General features: G+C 40.4%; 1 long non-coding RNA gene across 2 annotated transcripts; it reads left to right on the top strand.

Moving 5' to 3' along the window:
• The first annotated feature begins 2,178 nt into the window (after positions 1–2,178).
• LOC139434326 (uncharacterized) lies at positions 2,179–3,888 on the top strand. Of its 2 annotated transcripts, none has more exons than XR_011643684.1 (3): positions 2,179–2,299; positions 3,123–3,209; positions 3,574–3,888. It is a non-coding gene; the product is annotated as an uncharacterized lncRNA (long non-coding RNA). The 2 variants fall into 2 exon arrangements; XR_011643685.1 differs by having other exon boundaries at positions 3,123–3,227.
• Positions 3,889–8,130: the final 4,242 nt, after the last annotated feature.

Genomic DNA, 8,130 nt, shown 5'->3' with positions numbered 1-8,130 from the left:
ACAGTATCAACGGCTTGTAAAGTTCAGTTTGAGGAATGTCATTCTCTCTGGGAGCAGGAAATGGTGTCCATTCTCGGACCAGACCATTAATGTCATGTAGAGCAGCCATAGCATCTCTGTGACTGCACTCAGCCGGACTGTAGTAGGGCAGAACTGGGTGACTTTTTAGTGAAGCCGTCCGAAGAACAACCAACAACAGGGACACAGGGTCATCAATGTCTCTCTTTACCATTGGCTCAATCATAAAACAAATTAGTGGGAAAATGTGGAACACTAATTCATCATGTGAAATGTTGAGTTCATTTAAATAATTACTTATGGGTTGAAATCAAGTTATCATTAATATTAGAACTAAAGTCAGTTAAAATAGGACTTGCACGGATCAGAATCTAATCAATACACCATTTTCCCAGCTCTGTAATGAAAGGATAACAAGCAGGGATGCAAACTTGTCACCTTTTGAATCCAAAATAGGTCGTTTGTGTGATTCATGTAGATCTGCAATAAAAATATTATTGGGGTATGGGCAGGGTTGGCAACTCTGGAGTGAGATTTCGATATCATGGGTTTAATTACACACATGCGCACGAAATGACTGCTATCGTGTCATTAGCGGGACCTTAGCATATATTTAGGATATATAATATATATACAAATACACAATATTGGACACAGACTATAAAAGGGCACACAGTTTCATTCACTAATGAAAGTCAAACACATGTTTTTTTCCACTGTTTTATTGTGTGCCTGTCACGATAAGCAATTAATTGACTTATCGGCTTCAGAGTATTTGTGTTGGGTAATCTATGGTAGGGCTAACCCATACAGTGGTGGGGCTAAAATCAGTATTTTAAATGTAATTACCAAGCGGCAAACTCTGGGGAAGAGCCGGGAAGCCAATACGGAAGTGCCACACACTGCAGTTCATATATTGGCCGATAGGCGATGGCTGCAGAAAGGAGCAATTTCCATAGACCCCCATGTTAAAATGCCCAACTTTACAGCGGAAAAAAACATGTTTCTCTCCCTGGCTCCATACATTTTATTATCGATATAGTTAGATTCCACCTTCATGATTATGGATCTGTGAGTGAATTGTTTTCTAACGCGACCCTTTTATTTATATTAGGTCTTAAAGTTTGTGCATACATTAGGGCGTGGTCACTTTGATTGACAGATACGTGCCTCACTGTCAGCTAACAGCAACTTGTCCACTCTGCTAGGCTACAACCATAGAGGCTACAACGTTAGTTAGTCATAGTACTGTACTTGACCCTTTAGCTTTAGCCGTGTTCGTGGTGATATACCAGACAATTAAGATGTCGTGCTGTGCGCTTGAATGTACTAACAGAACTTCCAAGAAGTCTACTCACAGCTTTTTTAGGTGAGTAAAATGATAATATTATACATGTTAACCCCGTTAGCAGGTGTTTGTGTGCTTGTTAGCTTAGCTTGTTGTGTAGCTAGCTAAGGACGTAACCCTTTATGCATGTGTATATATATATACAGTTTAGTTTATGATTCAGCCTTGGGTAAGACTTTTATAGTCTATGGCTATGACGCCCATAATGCTAAATGGGAGCAAATGTTAAAAGGGGACCCAATTATCCCAGTGGTGGCCACCGGAGTCTGCCGCCGAAGCTAACCGGAGCTGTAGCTAGCCCTTTGCGGCTCCGTTAGCTTCGGCCAGCGGCGGAGCCCGGCGTTATAACTGAAGATCAAGGAATGCAGCGAAACGCGGACTTGGTTCGCCTGCAGCCCGCTATAGTATTAGCTAAAGAAATGATGTTGAACAAGGCTTATTAAGCTGAACATCGCCACAATTGTTCTGCTATGTATCGGTACTTATTTTATTTTATTAACGTATGAATGACAAGCATTAAGAATAACAACAAATAGCTATTTATCTTGCATATTATCTCGTTTGATTATGAATGTAACGTTTATATAGTGGAACTACACTGTTTTATCAAAACCAAAGTGCTACGCAGTAACTTGGTAGGCCCATGCATGTATTTCAGCAGGAAATGTGCAACCTAGATTACATTTACCAACACAGACTATATAGAAATATTTGTAAAAGTTGTTCATGCGTTACTAAGTGAATATGGCATTAACCCTCCTGTTGTCTTTGGGTCGGTTTTCATGTATTTTTGAATAAAGTTTTCCTTTCGGTGATCCAGACAGGCTGGACCAGTGGGTGCTGAACATCCGGAGGAATACATGGACCCCCAACGTTTCTTCTCGCCTGTGCAGTGCACACTTTGAGAGTCATCCCTTCAGCACGGACTCATGGGTACAGATCCTTTTTTAAAAACAAAATAACTTGGTTCCATTTGTGAGTGTAAATTGTTGTTACTAATTAAATACATGTTATACATTATACAATGCTAAATAATTGTTATGGCACAGCTTGCACATCAGTGATGAGTAATGTTCTTTTTATTAAAGGCCAAATTAAGATTTTGCCAGTTAAGTAAAGAAAAATAGAAATCGATTTGTTTGCAAACCATCACATTTCTCTTCAATTTATGCAAAGACTCTTTATCATAGATAGAGAATTGCCATTTCCCCCCACATACTCTATGTTAAAAACAGATGAATTATATTACCTTTTTTTTTACATTATTTTAATAGCAACATTCATTCATCTGTTGTCATCTTATAACTTATTTATCTTAACAGCTATCACTGTAAAAAAATTTAATTTAATTTTACTATACAATATTTATCTTTACATTCTGTTCTTGCATATGTCTTATTATATTTACGTGTATATAGATTTCTGCCTGCACTAATTTATTATTCTTAATTTAATTTTGAATTTCTTTTATTGTTTTATGTCTTATATAACTGTTGCATTGTTGGAGGAGCTCGGGACAGATGATTTTCATTGCCATTCCCACACTGTAGCCTATGTGCTATGACATAAATCCTTTGAATCTGAATCTTGGAAACACGTAATTGTTGAATGGATTAACTGCATAGTTAACATGTTGGCCCTCTATTGTCTTTTATAATGCACTCTTACATTTAAAACAACATTATTCAAAAGAAAGTTGAATATCTACAGACCTCAAAAAGTTATTTTATGTGTTTTTGTTTATTATTTTTATTAGGGAAGGAGATGCCTGAAAAACACTGCAGTGCCCACCATTTTCTATTTCACCAATGGCAAAGAACAACAGCCTGGAAGGAAAAGCAGGGTGAGTAACAATGACGAGGTAAGTGACACTCCTAGTTCGACTGTTAACAGCAATGAGGAGGTTGCAGATGGAGACCATGGTAGTGGTGAAAACAGTCTTGCTGCTGATCAGAGCAATATCATTATGATACAAGGCATGCCTGAAGAAGCCTTTGTTGTTCCACATGTGGAGCGTAATGACATTCCAACAGTCAATGCTTGTGAGGAGGGTGTTGGTTTGGGTAGCAGCAGCCAACAAACAAAACAAATTGGAAAACAGGCAGACTCCGCCTCTGTTCACTCTTACACTTGGGCTTTAAACTAAGACGGGTCATACTGAATAGTTTGTGCACACATTTCTAACATGTGATCTTTCTTTCATGTAGGACGCTTGAGGGAAGTTGCAACGCCTCGGCCAATGGGATGTCTTCTCCACGTGAAAGAGATTGAAGGCATAATTTATAACTCGAGACAATTTTCCAAAAGTTATGACTTGTATTGGCTTAGATAGTAATGGATTACATCGAACACGAATCAAGATCGTATAGAAAAAAATGAAAGTGTAATCCTTAGTTACATAGGAAGAGATGTAATCGGATTAGTTTTACTTTTTTTAATAATAGGGAAACTCAGGATTACAATCTTATTCAAAACCTAAAAAGAGCAGATAGTGGTTGTTGTAAAATGATCAAATGGTATCTCTTCTCTGGAAGCTGTACTGTTCTGGAGGATAATACTTTAATTGTGAATCTCTACACCTACTGCCTGAATCTGCTTTATGGTATTATATTATACATTTTAAGTAAAAAAATCATATTCATATTTCTTCTCTCCTGTGTTTATTTGCATTACATTTGATATTGAAGTAATCCAAAACAAAAAGAAAGTTATCAGGTTACATTACTTTTATATCTTGATACTCACATGAAGTTACTGGTTGTGTTTTTGGCAAGTAGCCCTCCCAAGCCTGTGCATAAGTTATATCATTTTAATTACTGATACAGTTGTTGCACATCTTTAATTTATTTTGTAGTGTACTTAAAGGGATAGTGGAAATTGAACCCCAAATAGTTTCGTTTTAACTTATATACAAGCATAATTACGTACCAAAACAATCACACCTGATTAAAAAAATATAATAATTGCCTTACGCATGTTAGAAGCACTTTATTGCAGCTTCCCCGAACTTTTTTAGAAACGAAATGATCGAGTCAGCCAAACCGGAAGTGAGGAAAACTCAGGAAGACGAAACAATAACAAACCATGGCGTCTATGCAGAATGAACGTGGAAGGGCAAATATACCAGACAAAGAAGAAGTATTGTACGAGGTATCCAGTGATGATAGCGAGTCAGAAACATCCTCTCGGCTTTCCTGCGAAAATGTAGTTTTAGGAACTGAATCTGAATCCGGTTCAGTAAGCGACGATGGTGAGAATATTGAGCCAGACGATGGACCATTACGTCCTTATTTGTTCGAGCCCGAGGTGATGGAGTTAGTTCACGGCATGGGCAATGGCGAGGATGACCAGGACCAGGCGCCAGATGATGCACCCCTACGCACAAATAATCTTGACTGGTAGGTCCCTAAGCATAGCTCACGCTAGGCGCTATATTATATATTGCAAAAGTTGGCATGCATGCACTGTAGGCCTATGGCTATGCCCGAGGATAACTGCATGTAGGGTACATTTCATAACATACCAGGGTCAGGTTCACATAAATTATCTTGTCACATTTATTATTGTATATGTAACAGCCTTATGGGCATTAATTACATGAATACATTTAAATGAATTGTATACTAGCATGATATACAGCTAGAGCCAATCGGTCTTTTGACGTAGTATGGTCCTAATCCTAGGCTAGCCAGGCTGCCTGTCAAGTGTAGGCTGTACTCACAGTACTGTTAAGGCCCTGACACACCAACCCGATTTTGGGAGTCAGAGGCTGTCGGGCATTCGCGGCGCCGTAGTCAGGTTGGTGTGTCCCGCACCGTCGACCGTGACACGCCTTATTTGGACTGCCAGACCCGATGCATGGCCGATTCAACATGTTGAATCGGCCATGCATCGGGTCTGGCAGTCGGACCAAATAATCACTCTGATTGGCTGTTCAGCTAGCAAATCAGTGCATGAGAAGCGAAGCGGAAGTGAGGGACGTAAACAAACAATTTAAGAAGGCACACACAGACTGCTATTCATTTTCATCTCATCATGGCGATCTGGAATGATGCAAACGAAGACCTGCTCATCACCTTGATCCAGGAGAGGCCAGCTCTGTATGATATTACGGAGAAAATATACTCTTCTTCTTCTCTGTCTTCCGGTTGTTGCCTCTTTTGAATGACGAATACACACTACCGCCGCCTGCTGGTAAGGAGAGTTATTGCCACTCATGCACTGAAGTCAGTGCGGTGTGTTCCCGTGCGACACATGGCCAAAACGCAGGAGAACACGGCCAGGCAACAGCCGACTTCAGCGTCGGCTAGTCCTCTGGTGACTGCTTGGTGTGTCAGGGCCTTTAAGGCCCTGACACACCAACCCGATTTTGGGAATCAGAGGCTGTCGGGCATTCGCGGCGCCGTAGTCAGGTTGGTGTGTCCCGCACCGTCGACCGTGACACGCCTTATTTGGACTGCCAGACCCGATGCATGGCCGATTCAACATGTTGAATCGGCCATGCATCGGGTCTGGCAGTCGGACCAAATAATCACTCTGATTGGCTGTTCAGCTAGCAAATCAGTGCATGAGAAGCGAAGCGGAAGTGAGGGACGTAAACAAACGATTTAAGAAGGCACACACAGACTACTATTAATTTTCATCTCATCATGGCGATCTGGAATGATGCAAACGAAGACCTGCTCATCACCTTGATCCAGGAGAGGCCAGCTCTGTATGATATTACGGAGAAAAGATACTCTTCTTCTTCTCTGTCTTCCGGTTGTTGCCTCTTTTGAATGACGAATACACACTACCGCCGCCTGCTGGTAAGGAGAGTTATTGCCACTCATGCACTGAAGTCGGTGCGGTGTGTTCCCGTGCGACACATGGCCAAAACGCAGGAGAACACGGCCAGGCAACAGCCGACTTCAGCGTGGGCTAGTCCTCTGGTGACTGCTTGGTGTGTCAGGGCCTTTAGTCTATCATGTCTATATGATGACTGTAGTGTACACATTCGACACTGTGTACCGGATTATCGGATGACGAGGCCTCCGGTCGCCTAATCGACAGGCAATAAATGGCGTTGTACACAATGGTACAGGCTAATGATGCATTCAATCAGCCAGAAAACATAATAAAATACTCGTGCCTCGTCCAATGTTTGTGCCCGTCTTCCTTTGTTTTCGTCATCACCCGAAGATTCCCGAAGTATTTTGTTTCATTGAGAGGGCGTGGTCGGGAGCAGTAAAATTGAAAATAAAATGAAACTAGGCGCATGAAATTAAAAAAAATGGTTTATTATGCTTATTTTTAATAAAAATACATAAGTTAAACCCAAAATTCGCGGATTTCCACTATCCCTTTAAGTCATACAATGATTCGAAACCTTTACTTTTCATAAAATGCAAGATGTAACTTTCAATGTGGCTTGTGTATTTATCACATTTTCAATGTAAATAGATCTGATTAAATAAAGAGTAAAAGCACAATCTTAAATGTTGACAGTTATCATTTTCCTATGCTTATTGTTAATGTAGTGGTGTTATGAACAAAATGTTGTCCTAAAGGAAATTAAGATGTTTTTTATTTGTTGACAAAAGATTTAAAGTAGATGCTCACAACATGTGGGAACATTTATAGAGAAAAAATGTTCTATTGTAAAACAAATATTTATCTGCATACTGAACAATTTAGAAACTCTCTAAAAGGTATTATCTTCTGTGACGGTACGACCCTGTAGGGATTGTGGGTATTGCACTTCATAATTACATTCTATGGTATGCTTATGACATTGATGCCAACATACATGGGACTAGGGGAGACCTTCCTGTTGTTTGCATTGTCACTGACAAATGACAGTGTAGTATTCATTGTCAAGATTTTGTGTTTTTAAACTTGGGACTCTTTTCAGACTGCTCCGGCTTGGGAAAAGATTTGAGCCTTAATGTGTAATGTTTTCTGTATTGTATGGTAAGCTTATCCTTTCATTTGATAGTCCCATTTGGATGTGATAGCTAACATTTTCAGTAAGCAGTAGACAAAAGAAGTGAAAATATGAATGTAATTTATTTTCAATATTTACATAAATACAGAATTATTTTAACAAATAAAATAACAAAAAACATCATAACAAATACAAAATAAAAGGTTTGACAGACAGCCATGCCCAGCATGGGCCTGGAGAGCTGCAGAGTCCATTGGGGGAAGAGGGGGGGGTGGGATGTGGGGAAGAGGAAGAGCAGCCATGTTAACAGTGTTATGGCTACAGATGTAATATCTAACTCAACATTAGCCATGACAGTCTGGGCTTAGCAAGGGCCTTAGAATACATACTCTAAAGGCCAAATCCAAAAACAGTGATACTGACATTTTAGCAGTTCACAGTCTTTGGAGGTGGTCTTTCAGGCAAAAAAAATATCATTTCCCCAAGGGGTGAAATTAACTCCATCTCGCAAAAACAGCCCAGGACTGTCATGTCTAATGTTGGAGTGGTCAACAATGGCACCATTTAGGCTATGAACAAAAGTAGCCATAACACTGTTAACAAACTTCCGGGCCTTGTCCATTTTGACAGGATTTGCACCAGCCCTCCACCGGCGCCTCTGGTTCATCTGGGAGAGCATGATCTTCATGCCAGGGTGCCGATGGTGAAGCTGGTGCAGGTCCTCCTTCATCTGGTTCAGCAACTGAACACTGGGCACATCCCCCAAGTCATTGCCGCCACAGTGGATGAGGAGGACATCCGGGACTGCTCTTCCTCGCAGGGAGTAGGAAAAGAAAGG

Source organism: Pseudochaenichthys georgianus, chromosome 8 (assembly GCF_902827115.2).
Source record: "Pseudochaenichthys georgianus chromosome 8, fPseGeo1.2, whole genome shotgun sequence".
In the NCBI taxonomy this organism is placed as follows: Eukaryota; Metazoa; Chordata; class Actinopteri; order Perciformes; family Channichthyidae; genus Pseudochaenichthys; species Pseudochaenichthys georgianus.
Note: the sequence above shows the minus strand (reverse complement) of the source record. Positions and strands in the feature narration are given on the sequence as shown.